This window comes from Macaca nemestrina, chromosome 13, assembly GCF_043159975.1.
Source record: "Macaca nemestrina isolate mMacNem1 chromosome 13, mMacNem.hap1, whole genome shotgun sequence".
Classification (NCBI taxonomy): domain Eukaryota; kingdom Metazoa; phylum Chordata; class Mammalia; order Primates; family Cercopithecidae; genus Macaca; species Macaca nemestrina.
In genome coordinates this window covers 20177981-20193733 of record NC_092137.1, presented here as the reverse complement: position 1 = coordinate 20193733, position 15753 = coordinate 20177981, and the positions used below count along the sequence as shown (strand labels likewise).

The following is a 15753-nucleotide window of genomic DNA, read 5'->3' as shown; positions in this document are numbered from 1 at the left end:
CTTCAGTTTGCTTATCGGGGCCTAACCCAGCAGTGCTGTTGTGAAGCTGCCTGGGAGACACCAAGAGGGACCCCGCCCCGCCTGCCGAGAGCGCCCCCTGGTGGCCTGGCCCTCCCCTGCGCCGCAGGTCCCGCGGCCCTTCCCAGTCCAGGCGTGGCGGACACTGGGGGATTCGTCCAGATCCGGAATTTCCTTCGTCTAAATTACCTGGAGTTGATCTTTCTAAATGGGATTGCTCAGACACACCCTGCCTTCTCGAACAAGGAAAGAACCCTCCCCATCCCACTCAACTGCCATGTACGACCGCCTGCAGCCTCATTACAGGGCACATCCCATCACATCCTATCACCGCGGAGCCCAGGCCTCGCCCCTAAGGCCCCAGTCCTGACATCCTGCAGCCTGGAATCCCACATCTCCAGTCACGTGGCCACTGGCCTCCTTTCCCCAAACATGTCCGGAACCGAACCCATCTTCTTGCACCAAACCTGCTTTTGCTTTTCCTCTTCCCTTCCTGAACAAGTCGGCCCTAAAGCCACAGGTGGGGCGATAAATTTTTTAGTATAACTATATCCCAAACATTGCATAGGACATAATTATACGTTTTATACTAAAAAAAAAAAAAAAAGTGTTCACCTGAAATTCAAATTTAACTGGGCATTCTGTTTTTATTTGCTAAATCTGACAACCCTACTGCCCCCGTCCTGGCCAGCCAGTTCCTCCCGGTCTCCTGTGGCCAGCCCTGGAGCTTCCCTAGACAGATTCCAGGGACAGCTCCTCCAAGCACAAGGTCGCAATTGCGGTGATGGCTAATTATTGCAATGGCTTGTTTTCTTACGTTTCTCCACCCACACCATGAGTTGTTGGAAGGCCAGACTGTGTGTTTCTCTCTCTTTACCCCAAAGCCTGAAGTTAGGTGCTTAGGAAATGCTTACCACTGTAAAGCCAGTAGGAAGTAACCGCGTTTTTCTGTTTTGTTTTGCTTGTTGTTTGTTGTTTTTATTTTAGAGATGGAGTCTCACTCTGTTGCCCAGGCTGGAGTATAGTGGTGTGATCTCAGCTCGCTGCAACCTCCGCATCCCGGGTTTGAGCGATTCTCCTGCTTCAGCCTCCTGAGTAGCTGGGATTACACGAACATGCCACCACGCCTGGCTAATTTTTGTGTTTTTAGTAGAGACGGGGTGTCGTCATGTTGGTCAGGCTGGTCTCAAACTCCTGGCCTTGTGATCCGCCCGCCTCGGCCTCCCAAAGTGCTGGGATTACAGGCGTGAGCCACCGTGCCCGGCCTCTAAGCGCATTTTTAAAGGCGGTGTCTCTCGGTGAAGAGCTGTCATACAATGGTGCTCTCAGGGATCTGTGGGCCGCTGTACCCAGAGGCCTACACTCCCAAGTTCTCTGAGTTACTTTTGAAAACCGTTATACTTGAGCTAGTTTGCCCGCTGGTGTGTGAAGGGAGACAGTCAGTGTGGAGGCCACAGGGTACTCGCCACGCCACAATGAGCAGCACCTTAGCTAAGATCGTGGAGATAGAAGCCAAGATGACTTGGACTCAAAAGAACAAGGCCACAGCACACCACCTAGTGCTGCTTAAGGCTCATCTTGCTAAGCTTCATCGAGAACTCATTACTCCAAAGGGTGGTGGTGGTGGAGGTCCAGGAGAAGGTTTTGATGTGGCCAAGACAGGTGATGCTCGAACTGGATTTGCTGGTTTCCATCTGTGGGGAAGTTGACACTGCTTAGTAACCTGGCAGGGGTATATTCTGAGGTGGCAGCCTATGAATTCACTACTCTGACCACTGTGCCTGGTGTCATCAGACACAAAGGTGCCAAGATCCAGCTCCTGGATCTTCCAGGTATCATTAAAGGTGCCAAGGATGGGAAAGGTAGAGGTCAAGTCATTGCAGTGACCTGAACCTGTAACTTGATCCTGATTGTTCTGGATGTCCTGAAACCTTTGGGACGTAAGAAGATAAATGAAAATGAGCTGGAAGGCTTTGGCATTCGCTTGAACAGCAAACCCTTCAACATCGGCTTTAAGAAGAAGGACAAGGGAGGCATTAATCTCACAGCCACTTGCCTGCAGAGTGAGTCGATGCTGAAACTGTGAAGAGCATTCTGGCCAAATACAAGATTCATAATGCCGATGTGACTCTACGTAGTGATGCTACAGCTGATGACCTCATTGATGTGGTGGAAGGAAACAAAGTTTATATCCCCTGTATCTATGTGTTAAATAAGATTGACCGAATCTCTATTAAGGAATTGGATAGCATCTATAAGGTGCCTCACTGTGTACCCATCTCTGCCTATCACCGCTGGAATTTTGATGACCTATTGGAAAAGATCTGGGACTATCTGAAACTAGTGAGAATTTACACCAAACCCAAAGGCCAATGACCAGATTACACATCCCCAGTGGTGCTTCCTTGCTCCAGGACCACAGTGGAGGATTTCTGCATGAAGATTCACAAAAATCTTATCAAAGAATTTAAATATGCTCTGGCCTGGGGTCTCTCTGTGAAACACAGTCCTCAGAAAGCAGATAAGGACCATGCGTTGGAGGACCATGCATTGGAGGACCATGCGTTGGAGGACCATGCGTTGGAGGACGAGGATGTGATTCAAATCGTGAAGAAGGGAAACCTTCCCCTTTTCCCATCTGCCGGGCGAACCACAACAGCCTTCCCCATGATCAAGCGCCCTACCCCAGTTCTTTCTGGGTTTGGCAGACACTGGATCAGAATCCAGGGGAGGGAGATGGAGGCACCCAAACTGGAACTTCATTTGTCTTACCTTGGTGTCACCTTGGATGTCGAACTGCATAAAAGACCTGGTAGACTGGTCAGCTACATGCAAAAAAAAAAAAACAAACAAACAAAAACCATTATACTTGAGCTAATTCTTATAGTAAAAAAATTTCCCAACAATCAAAAGCAAACAAAATAAAACCAAACAACAAGCTTCCCCTCTTTGTCTCTGCCCTTCAATTTCATTCCCCTCCCAAGAGTTAATCGTTGTTAACGGTCAAGTATGCAAATTCCAAATATTTTTCTTTGTATTAGGCCATAATGAAAAGCCTAATAAATGCAAAAAGCTGAAATCATATAGGACACATTCACTGAATAGAATGCAATTTAATTAGAAAGGGAGGGCAAAAACTATCTTAGAAACAGAAATATATTTATTAATAAAGCATATATCTTCAAAATAGAAATATATTTGTTACTAGAAATATATTTTAGAAAAAAAATTTTTTTGAGACAAAGTCTTGCTATGTTTCCAGGCTGGTCTTGAACTCCTGGCCTCAAACAATCCTCCTACCTAGGCCTTCCAAAGTATTGGAATTACAGGCATGAGCCATCATGCCCAGTCTAGAAATTTTTTAAAATACTCTTCTTAATAACTCCTTGTTTAAAGAGCTAATCTAATCTGGAACAAACTACTATGGGTTAATTTCCAAATTAATAGCAATGACAGACTTATATATAAAAACCTGGGGATTCAGGCCAAAGGTTATTTAAAGAAAATGTTTAGTCAAGAAAATCTGGAGATAAATGAACTCAAGAAGCTAGTAAAATAATAACAAAAAAAAAAATTACAAAGAAAGCAGAAGGAAGGAATTAATAACAAACACACATAGTCACAAAAACTTGATCAGTTAAAAATAATGAATTAGACATGCTTTTGGAAATTTTGAATTTAACAAAAAAGATGAAAGACACAAACAGTAAGAGGATTTAAAATTGTGATTTTTAATTATGAGAATTTATATTAAAAGTCTACTTACACACTAAAAATCAAATGAAATAAATAATTTTCTTTCCTTTTTTTTTTTTTTTTTTTTGAGACAGAGTCTCACTCTGTCACCCAAGCCGGAGTGCAGTGGTATGATCACCATCACATTTCACTGCAAACTCAGCCTCCCAGGCTCAAGTTATCCTCCCACCTCAGTCTCCCAAGTAGCTAGGACCACAGGTGTGCCCCACCACATCCAGCTAATTTTTAGTATTTTTTTGTAGAGATGAGTTTTCACCACATTGCCCAAGGTGGTCTCAAATCTCTGAGCTCAAGCGATCCTCCTGCCTCTGCCTTTCAAAGTGCTGGGATTACAGGTGTAAGCCTCTGCACCCAGTCCAAAATAAATAATTTTCTAGGGAAATATATAGTTCCAAAATTGATTCAAGAAGACTGGAAAACTTGACTGGATCAATAACCATTAAAGAAATTAAGGAAGTAGTAAACAAACAAACAAAACCAGAGGTATCAAGTTTCCTGATTTCAAAACTTATTAGAAAGCTACAGTAATCCAAACAGTGTGGTACTGGCATAAAGACAGACATACAAACCGAAGGAAAAGAATAGACAGCCCAGGGATAAACCCTCGGATATATGGTCAAGTGATCTTCCACAAGGGTGCCAAGACCGTTTGATGAGGAAACAACAGTCGTTGCAACAAATGATGCAAAAGTTGGTCCCTTACCTTACATCATATACAAAAGTAACTAAAAATGGATGAAGATCTAAACGTAAGATCAAAAACCATGAAACTCTATAAGAAAATGTAGGGGGAAGCTTCATGATGTTGGATTTGGCAGTGATTTTTGGCTATGACAGCAAAAACACATGCAAAAGCACAACTAAATAAATGAGACTACATCAAACTTTAAAATGTCTGTGCACCAAAGGAAACAACCAACAAAGTGGAAAGGCAATCTACAAACTGGGAGAAAATATTTGCAAATATGTAAATAATAAAGGGTTAATATTCAGAATACATAGACCCCAACAACTCAACAACAACACAAAATAACAACAAAAAATGGACAAAGGACCTAAATAGACATTTCTCCAAAGATGATATGTAAATGGCCAAGAAAAATGTGAAAAGATGCTCAATGTCATCATTCATCATCATGGAAATGCAAACCAAAACCACAATGAGATATCATTTCACACCCATTGAGACAGCTACTAAAAGAAAAAAAAAAAAAACAAAACAGAAAATAACAAATGTTGGTGAAGCCTCTGTGGAAAAAACAGGATGGTGCATCCTTGAAAAATTAAAAATAGAATTACCATGTGATTCAGCAATCCCACTTCTTGAAATACGTCCAAAGGAATTGAAAGCAGGATCATATTAAAATAGTCAATAGCTAGTGGTGTGTGTTTACATACAATGAAATTTTAATCAGCCTTGAAAAGAAAGGGTACATGCCACAGCATGGAGGAAACTTGAGGACATTGCACTAAATGACATAAGCCAGCCACAAAAAGACAAATACTGTATTTCCCCAAATGAGTTGAAAACTATGTCCATAAAGAAATTGTGTAAGAATGTTTATATCAGCTTTATTCATAATTGTTAAACATTCAGAACAAACCAAGATATCCTTCAGAAATAGACGAACTGGTACATCCATGCAACACAATATTGTTCAGCAAGAAAAAAGAATGTGCTATCAAGCCATGAAAAGACCTGGAGGAACCCTAACTCCACATTACTAGGTGAAAGAAGGCTGCATACTGTGTGTTTGCAGCTGTTCAACGCTCTGGAAAAGGCAAAACTATAAAGTCAGTAAAAAGATCAGTGGTTGCCAGGGGTTGAGAGGAGGGAGGAATGAGTAGGAAGAGCACAAGGAATGTTTTGGGCTGTGAAAAAGACTCTGTAGGCTACTGTAATGGTGGAGACAAGTCATTATGCATTTGTCAAAACCCATAGAGTGTACACCATCAAGAGTGAAGTCTGATGTGAACGAGGGACCTTAGTGAATGACAGTATGTCAGTATTGGTTTGTCAGTTGTAACAGATGTATCACATCGATGCAACAGGTTAACCACAGGAGAAACCCTGTGTGGCGGGTGCAGAGAGGTCAATGGGAACTCCCTGTACTTATGACTCAGTTTTTCTGTAAAACTAAAATTGCTCTTTAAAAAGTCTGTTAATTTAGGAAGGAAGGAGGGAAGGAAGGAAAGAAGTAAGGAAGGAAGAGAGGAAGGGAGGGAGGGAGGAAAGAGGGTGGAAAGAGAGGGTGGGAAGGAAGGAAGGGAAAGAAGGGAAGGAGGGAGGGAGGGAGGAAAGAGAGAAAGAAGACAGGAAGAAAGGAAGAGGGAGCCTCTCCTTACACAGGGCCTGGCTCCTGGTGGGCTCTTGCCAGGTGTGAATTCCCACCCAGCCTCCGTCCCGGACACTGGTCCTTTCTCCCCTCCGGCCTATGGCTCACTTCCTCGGGTGTGTAATCAGGCCTCTCGCTTGCCTCAGGCAACATTCCCACTCCTTAGCTTGGCGGTTGAGGCCTTCACCGGCTGCCCCAGCTTCCTGTCAGCCTCACCCACTGCCACTCCCTTCGGCCCCTGCCCTGAGCATCTAGGGAACACCATTACTCAGCGGTGCACAGATGGCTCTGGCCCTTTCAGGGCCTCAGCTGGCCAAGTCCTCTTCCAGCTGGAGCAGCCCCTCCCACTTGCTCCTCTGACTGACAAACTGCTACTCAGCAGGCAGGTTTCTGCCTGGACATCAACTCCTCCAGGAAGCCTTCCCTGAACTCCTCCCTGCAACCCAGGACTGGGGCCCCTGGCTTCTGAACCATCTCGTCATAGGACTCAAAGATTGCAGTTGCCCCAGGGCAGGGCCCTGCCTTGGACACCATGCACTCCCAGGCCCTGGCTGCGGGTGGGCCCTCGCTGCAATTTAAAAGCATCCAAAGGACGGACCACGGAAACACAGCGTTTGGGGGGAGCAGTGTAGCAGCAGTCTCAGAATCTCCTCCAAGGCAGCCAGGCCACTTCTGTCCTAAGAAAGGTTTGTCAGCTGTGGGACGGAGTCCACATGAGGATGTTCAACAGTGTCGTTTGTGACAGCAAAGCCTTTAAAAGTGGCACCCATCAGAAGGGGAATGCTTAAATAAATCAAGGTATGGCCAAACCAGAGAATCCCAAGCAGCCACTAACAAGATTGAGTCTTATCTATAGATACTGACATTCCTTTTTTTCCTTTTTTTTCTTTTTCTTCTTTTTTTGAGATGGAGTCTCGCTCCATTTCTAGGCTGTAGTGCAGTGGCATGATCTCAGCTCACTGCAACCTCCGCTTCCTAGGTTCAAGCGATTCTCCTGCCTCAGCCTCCTGAGTAGCTGGGATGACAGGCATGTGCCACCACATCTGGCTAATTTTTTTTTGAGACAGGGTCTCTCTCTGTCACCCAGGATGGAGTGCGTGGTGCGATCTCAGCTCACGGCAACCTCCGCCTTCTGGTTCGAGTGATTCTCATGCCTCAGCCTCCCAAGTAGCTGGGATTTCAGGTGCCTGCCATGACGCCTGGCTATTTTTGTATTTTTAGTAGAGACAGGGTTTCACCATATTGGTCAGGCTGGTCTCGAACTCCTGACCTCAAGTGATCCACCCACCTTGGCCTCCCAAAGTGCTGGGATTACAGGCATGAGCCACCGTGTCCAGCCAAATTTTTATATTTTCAGTAGAGGCAGGGTCTCACCATTTGGGTCAGGCTGGTCTTGAACTCCTGACCTCAGGTGATCCACCGACCTCAGCCTCCCAAAGTGCTGGGATTATAGGCATGAGCCACCAGATACTGACATTTCTAAGATATATTGTTAGGTCAAAAGGCAAGTGGCAGAAGATTCTAAACAACACATACACACAATCGTGTATCTGTATAAGTATCATTTATTCATGCAAATGCATAGGAAAAGGTCTGAATACACCCACACCAAACTGTGGAGAGGAGTGGAGAGGAAAATAAGGAGAAGAGAAGTGGGGAGGGGTTACTTTCTCCTCCATATGCCTCTGTATTGTTAAATTTTTATAGCCTGAATGTGTTCATGTATTAGTTGTATTTTTTTTAAATGAGATAAATCTATATATGTTGATTTGGAAATATACCCCATATACATTGTTAACATAAATGTTAACACACATGCAATTGTGTATACATGGAAAAGAATCTGGAATAATCTGTAACAAAATTTTAATAGGGGTTACTCCTGAGGAGCAGGGAAGGGACGGGAACTTTCAAGATTTATGTTACATGCTTTGGTGCTGTTTGGATTTGTTATGACAAGCAAATACTAATTTTTTTTTTTTTTTTTTGAGATGGAGTCTCGCACTGTCACTGAGCTGGAGTGCAGTGGCGAGATCTTGGCTCACTGCAACCTCTGCCTACTGGGTTCAAGCGATTCTCCTGCCTCAGCCTCCCCAGTAGCTGGGATTACAAGTGCCTGCCACCACACCTGGCTAATTTTTTGTATTTTTAGTAGAGATGGGGTTTCACTATGTTGGCCAGGCTCGTCTCAAACCCCTGAACTCAGGTGATCCACCCACCTCGGCCTCCCAAAATGCTGGGATTACAGGCATGAGACAACACGCCTGGCCTAATTTTATTCTTAAAACAATAAAACCTATTTTTTAAGGAAAGTTTGGATGAATGAATAAATGGATAGCTGAATGGATGAATGAGATGAGGAAATTAAGAGACTCTCTGGCGGGCAGCTCAGGCTTTCACCCCTAGCTTGTCTCCTCAGCAAAGAGGGCTTGTGCAGAGGAGGAGAGGACAGTGGCCCAGGCCCTCCTGGCCAGAACAGGAAAAGCCTCTCCTGCCTTGTCCACGCTCTGTGCCCTCTGCTGGGGCGCACCCTTCCATTTCTTCTACCTGGATAAGCCATGCTTGTCCTCAGAGGCATCTGCCTTCTCGGGTGCCCTCCCCTGAACTCATCTGGCTCCTCTAGCGCTCAGTCTCTTGAATGAGGGTCTGTCTTCCATCTCAGACAGGAAGTGGAATCCTTAGTGCAAAGGTCACCTTACCCAGCATCCCCATTGAAAGAGCTTCCTTTTCAGCTCTACCAACACTTCACACTGTGGGATTTCAGAAGAAAGATGGGAAATCCGGTACTCCATGGCAGCTCACAGGGCTCTGTGTCAACAAGTGTTTTTCCCAATTAGGGAACAGCGTGTGTGCCAGGGGACTGGTGGCCAGCATGCAGACACACAGGAACACTGAGGTCCCAGGAGAGAGCTCCGGGTACCACAGGGTGGTCTCCAGAGATGATCAGATGGCAAGGTGAGGTCTGGGGAAAACAAGCTGTGTCCGTTAAAGAAGGTCCCTTCCAATCTCTGTAGAGGTTGGCTACGATCTTGAAACCGGGGGCTGATTCCAGAAGCAGTAATAGCAGCAATAGCTGAAAATTTACGAAATACTGAGTGCCAGGCACTAATAAGCCCTTTACACGTTGTCTCATTTCACCCCTGTAACAACTCTGTGAGGAATGTACTGAGATTATACCTATTTTACAGGTAAAGAAACTGAGGCATGGCTGGGAGCGGTGGCTCACACCTGTAATCCCAGCATTTTGGGAAGCCGAGGCGAGCAGATCGCCTGAGGTCAGGAGGTCAAGACCAGCCTGACCAACACGGTGAAACCCCATCTCTACTAAAAGCACAAAAATTAGCCAGGCGTGGTGGCAGGTGGCTGTAATTCCAGCTACTCAGGAGGCTGAGGCAGGAGAATCGCTTGAACCTGGGAGGTAGAGGTTGCAGTGAGCTGATATCATGCCCTTGCTCTCCAGCCTGGGCAACAACAGCAAAACAAGAAAGAAAGAAAGAGAGAGAGAGAGAGAGAGAGAGACACGGAGGGAGGGAGGGAGGGAAGGAGGGAGGGAGGAAAGGGAGGGAGGGAGGGAGGGAGGGAGGAAGGAAGGAAGGAAGGAAGGAAGGAAGGAAGGAAGGAAGGAAGGAAGGAAGGAAGGAAGGAAGGAAGGAAGGAAGGAAGGAACTGAGGCTTAGAGAGGTTGTATGACTTGTCCAGAGTTCAAATCCAAATCCAGATGGTTTGATGTTAGAGTGGACACACTCAACCGCTGTGCTAGGGCTCTGGAACTCAGATCCCTGCAGGGCCCAGCAAGTAGTGGACGAGCTGGAAACATACACACTGTGACCGTGGCTTCCGCTGGTCATTGCTTTGACTGGATGTGGGTCCAGCATATACCAGCTCTTCTGATTCAGCTAGAAAAGTCAGAAATCTTTTTTTTTTTTTTTTTTTTTTTTTTTTTTGAGATGGAGTTTCGCTCTTGTAGCCCAGGCTGGCGTGCAATGGTGCAATCTCGGCTCACTGTGACCTCTGCCTCCTGGGTTCAGGTGGTTCTCCTGCCTCAGCCTCCCAGGTAGTTGGGATTACAATCTCCTGCCACTATGCCCGGCTAATTTTTGCATTTTTAGTAGAGACGGGGTTTTACCATGTTGGCTAGGCTGGTGTCAAACTTTTGACCTTAGGTGATCCATCTGCATTGACCTCCCAAAGTGCTGGGATTACAGGCGTGAGCCACCACGCCTGGCCGAAAAGTCACAAATCTTGATTCTTACATGCAATTCTCCAATGGAAATCTCCTTTTTAAAATAGTGTAGGCTGGGTGCCAGCACTTTAGGAGGCCAAGGCAGGCAGATCACCTGAGGTTAGGAGTTCAAGACCAGCCTGGCCAACATGGTAAAACCCCATCTCTACAAAAATACAAAAATTAACCAGGTGTGGTGGTGGGTACCTGTAATCCCAGCTACTCGGGAGGCTGAGGTGGGAGAATCACTTGAACCCAGGGGGCAGAGGTTGCAGTGAGCTGAGATTGTGCCACTGCACTCCAGTCTCACACTGAGAGAGTGAGACTCAGTCTCAAAAAAAAAAAATAGCATAAGGGGAAAACAAAAACAAAATACTGTAAAGGCAAAACACTTCTACAGGCCAAATGTAGCCCAAGGGGCCATCCGTTTGCAACCTCTGTCCCATTCTTAGGGAATGCAAGGTCACCTTCTCACCTTCTGTTGAGTGAACTGAGTTACTCATCTGTTACGTGAATTTGCATATGCATCCTGGGGCTGGAGGTGAGGCACACCTGTGTGCGTGAAGGTGCGTGCACATGTGCTACACACAGGTATGAGCGCCGACATAACACTATGACTTATACATCCTGGCTGCAGTGAGCTCAGGAACCTCTTCGGAGCCCAGCCCAGATTCTCCTCTGGGGGCTTTAGAATCTCCAACCTCTCTATGATTTCTAGGGTCCTGCCTTGGGCCGGGTAGAGTGCTAAGTGTTTTTTATGTATTATGTCAGAATGCTTAGGAACTTGCCTAAAATGAGTCTATCTGCCTCTCCCAGTGAATTCCACTGTGGGCATCCACGGCATCACTAGCATGCGGGGGGCACTTACACGTGTGTGCCAGGCCCTATGGAGGGCTTAGCCTATTCAATCCTTAGGACTCTGAGGTAGGTACTGGTATTTCTCCAATTCATAGAGGAACAAATTAAAGAGCAAAGAGGTTACTGCTTGCCTGAAGTCACACAGCTAAAGTAGCTCAAAGAATGTGTAGAAGGACTGCCTGGGCAACATGACAAAACCCCATCTCTACAAAAGATACAAAAATTAGCCAGGCATGGTGGTGTGTACCTATGGAGTCTGAGGGGGGAGGATCGCTTGAGCCCAGGAGGCAGAGGTTGCAATGAGCTGTGATTATGTACGTCACTGCACTACTCCAGCATGGGTGACAGAGTGAGACCCTGTCTCAAAAAAATCCAAACAACAACAACAACAACCCGCCCCCGCCACACCCTCCGGCTGCCCCTACTCCCAAACACAAATAGCATGTTGCATACAGCAATTAGCAGGGGCTCTGTAGAGTCTGTCCCTGGGCGGCTGAGGCGGGTGGATCACCTGAGGTCAGGAGTTCAAGAGCAGCCTGGCCAACGTGGTGAAACCCCAACTCTACTAAAAATACAAACATTAGCTGGGTGTGGTGGCGGGCGCCTGTAATCCCATCTACCCAGGACGCTGAGGCAGGAGAATCGCTTGAACCTGGGTGGCGAAGGTTGCAGTGAGCCGAGATCATGCCACTGCACTCAGTCTGGGCGACAGAGCAAGACTCCATCTCAAAAAAAAAAAAAAAGTCTGTCCCTAACTGAGCAGGTGGGGTGGGACAGGCAGGACCTACGTCTCTGCTCCAGCCCCAAGAACACCAGCATAGGCTCCGCCTCCCCACAGGGGCTGAGTCACAGGGAACCGGGTGCTGCTCAGACTCCAGATCCTTGATGATGCCCTGCAGGGCAGGGACTAGTGTGAGCCAGTGGCCAGTGGCCTCACCCCAGGAAATGGCTCAGGGTGACTTGGCCTAGCTGCACCTGGGAGGGTGTGGCTGGCGTTGGCACTCCTCCCTGCTGGAGAGCTTCCTGTCCAAGCCTCCAACAAAGGCAACAACGGCTAGTCCTTGAGGCAATCTAGAACGGAGTCACGTGCCCTGGGGTGGCATCTACTATAGGACTTCAGCACCCAGCGCTGCCCCAGCCCAGGCAGCCACTTTACACACTGATTCGGCCCCTCTGATGCTAGCTGTTTACATAAACCAGGTGGAAATGTGCCCTCACCAAGAATTTTCCATATTGCACTGTTCCTCTCCTTCATCCATCTCCAAGCCTCATTGCATCCTGCCTCCTCCATATTATTCAATCCTGGCTCCCCACATTGTACCTTCGTGGCCCCTGCATACGGTGTCCCAGCCCACAGTCTCCCTCCCTGCAGCCTGCCCTTTGCACAGTGGCCAGAAGATCTTTCCAAAATGCAAATCTGATCCACTGGCTCCTCCAGCCTAGGCATGGCCTGTTACTGGCACAGGCTGCTCAGGCTCTCCGCGCCTGACCCAGCCCTTGCCAGAGGTCCTGTGCCCCGGCCAGTCCAGCCCACCTCAGACTCCTTCCAGTTCCTGAACATCCTGAAGCTCTGTCTTGCTTCTTTCCCTGCTGTTTGCTGGGTTTCCTGTTCGGAATGTCCTTTCCCTGCTCTATCTGCCTGCGGTAGGCTGAATAATTACCCTTAAAAGATAGCTATATCCCAGCCCCTGGAGCCTGTGAATGTTAACTTATAGCACAACAACCAATACAAGGTGGTGGTGGTGGTGGGTCTTCGCAGATGTGCAGATGTGATTAAATGAAGAATTTTGAGATGCGGGTGATTATTGGGAATTATTCCAGTGGGCCCTGCATGCAGTCCTGTATTCTTACAAGAGACAGGCAGAGGGAGATTTCACCATACACAGAGAAGGCGGCAATGTGAAGATGGAGAAGAGAGAGCTTTGAAGATGCCAGCTTTGATGACTGGAGTGATGGAACCACAAGCCAATGAATACCAGCAGCCACCAGACGCTGAAAGGGGCAAGAGATGGATTCTCCCTAGAGCCTCGGGAGGGAGCACAAACCTGCCCGCACCTTGATTTCAGCCCAGCGAAACTGATTTTGGACTTCTGGCTTCCAGAACTGTAAAAGAATAAGTGAGTGTTTATTTATTTATTTAGAGACAGGGTCTTGCTCTGTTGCCCAGGCTGGGGTGCAGTTGCATGATCTTGGCTCACTGCAGCCTTAACCTCCCAGGCTCAAGCAAACCTTTCACCTTAGCCTCCCAAGTAGCTGGGACTACAGGTGCATGCCACCACATCCAGCTAATTTTTTTGTTTATTTTTTTGCAGAGATGATTTTATATTGCCCAATATTGCTCATTATATTGCCCAGCCTGGTCTCAAACTCCCGAGCTCAAGAAATTGACCCACCTTGGCATCCCAAAGTCCTGGGATTACAGGTATGAGCCACCTCGCCCAGCCTAAGTGGGTGCTATTTTAAGCCACCAAATTTGTAGAAATTTATTACAGCAGCCACAGGAATCTAATACACTGCCCAAATCCTGTTTCTTGATCCAAGGACAGGCTCTAATGGCTTCCCACCCACCCTCAACCTTCCCTCATCATTGAAACCTTTGGAAACTTTATCCCTGCATCCAGAATCCATCATTTCCTTACTGGTGCTGATGAACAGGTTAGTATTGCACACACTTCTTTGTTTCATAATGATTGTTTAGTTCAGTTTTCCCCCAAAGACTGTGAACTCTCAGAAAATGAAAACCTTATGTTTTCACTTTGGTATCTCCGGCACTCAGCCCCGGGCCTGGCTCCCAGTAGGGTCTCTGCAGCATAGCACTGCTGCATTGCACAACAACTCCACGGGCACCATTCATGCCCGATGCTATGGACTGTGAATCCCTAGAGCACAATTCCACAGGACCCACCCTTCCTTCCTTCCCTCCCTCTCTCCCTTCCTTCCCTCTCTTTTTCTCTTTCTTCCTTCCCTTTTTCTTTGTTTCCCTTTCTTTTCTTTTTCTCTTTTTCTTTCTCTTTCCTTTCTTTCCTTTCTTTTTCCCTTCCTTCCTTCTTTCTTCCTTTCTTTCCTTCCTTTCTTTTCTCTCTTTTCTTTCTCTTTCTCTTCCTTCCTTCTCTTTCTTTCTCTCTCTCTCTTTCCCTCCCTCCCTCCCTTCCTTCTTTCTCTCATTCTCTCCTTCCTTCCCTTCCTTCCTTTCTTTCTCTTCTCTTTCTCTCTCTTTGTCTCTTTCTCTCTTTCCCTCGAGTGCAGTGGTGCAATCTCAGCTAACTGCAACCTCTGTCTCCCAGGTTCAAGCGATTCTTGTGACTCAGCCTCCCGAGTAGCTGGGAGTTTGGATATGTGCCACCACACCAGGCTAATTTTGTATTTTTAGTAGAGGCAGGGTTTCACCATGTTGGCCAGGCTGGTCTCGAACTCCTGGCCTCAAGTGATCCATCCACTTCGGCTTCCCAAAGTGCTGGGATTACATGCATGAGCCACCGCACCTGGCCAGGATACCATTTTCATGGAAGACACTGAATCATGCTTCCTGGAACTGGGTAACGCTCCATCTCTAGACATATTTATCAAAGAAATAAACTATACTCCACTCTCCTCCTCCAAAAAAAAAAAAAAAGTTATCCCCATAGACAAAGGGTTCCTAGGCCTCCCTAGGATGATGGGCACCATGAGGTGATAAAGGTGGTCCCTTGAGGGGATCGATTTGGGGAAGTAGATACTCTGATTTGGACGTGTAAATTCCAATGATATCTACAAAAGGTGTATTATTCTCTCTCTTTCTTGCTACCAAATATTAGAGGCAACTTAGAAGGCAAGGGAGATTATAAGTTAGAAAGGGAGAGTCAAACAGGGGTGAGGCAGGTTTGAGGTTGAGAACAGAGAAGCAGGACATAAAGTCCAATCCACTTGCTGCACACCGAATCCCCAGATGATTTGGAGCTACCCAAGCAAGAAAGTGCAGACACGCTTGGTTACATATTTCTCAATATCTAAGAATGAACATATGGCCAGGCACGGTGGCTCACGCTGGTAATACCAGCACTTTTGGACGCAGAGGAGGGTGGATCACCTGAGGTCAGGAGTTCGAGACCAGCCTGGCCAACATGGTGAAACCCATCTCCACTGAAAATACAGAAGTTACCCAGGCGTGGTGGCAGGTGCCTGTAATCCCAGCTACTTGGGAGGTTGAGGCAGGAGAGTCACTTGAACCCAGGAGGTGGAGGTTGCAGTGAGCTGAGATTGTGCCATTGAACTCCAACCTGGGGTACAGAGTGAGACTCCATCTCAAAAAAAAAAAAAAAAAAAAAGAATGAACACATTCGTTCCTTAGAAGAAACCAAAACTTTCCACTGCCTCTAGGTCTTCATGTCTCACAACAGACTCAAGGACAGCTCTGCAGTAGTGGTGGGTGAGGGGCTTCCTCTGGAGGCCCCCGATGGCACTCAGGGTCGTGCCTCTGCACTGGGACCCAGCGAGAGCCATCCCACGGTGCATCAGAGGAGACATACACTGGTGTGGCCTTCAGACAGTTCTCTGAAAATGCCTCTCCAACACGGCTCCTTCTAG

At 47.0% G+C, this 15753-nt stretch overlaps 1 pseudogene; it reads left to right on the top strand.

Annotated features, from left to right (window-relative positions):
• Positions 1-1493: 1493 nt before the first annotated feature.
• LOC105479915 (developmentally-regulated GTP-binding protein 1-like) lies at positions 1494-15753 on the top strand (annotated as a pseudogene).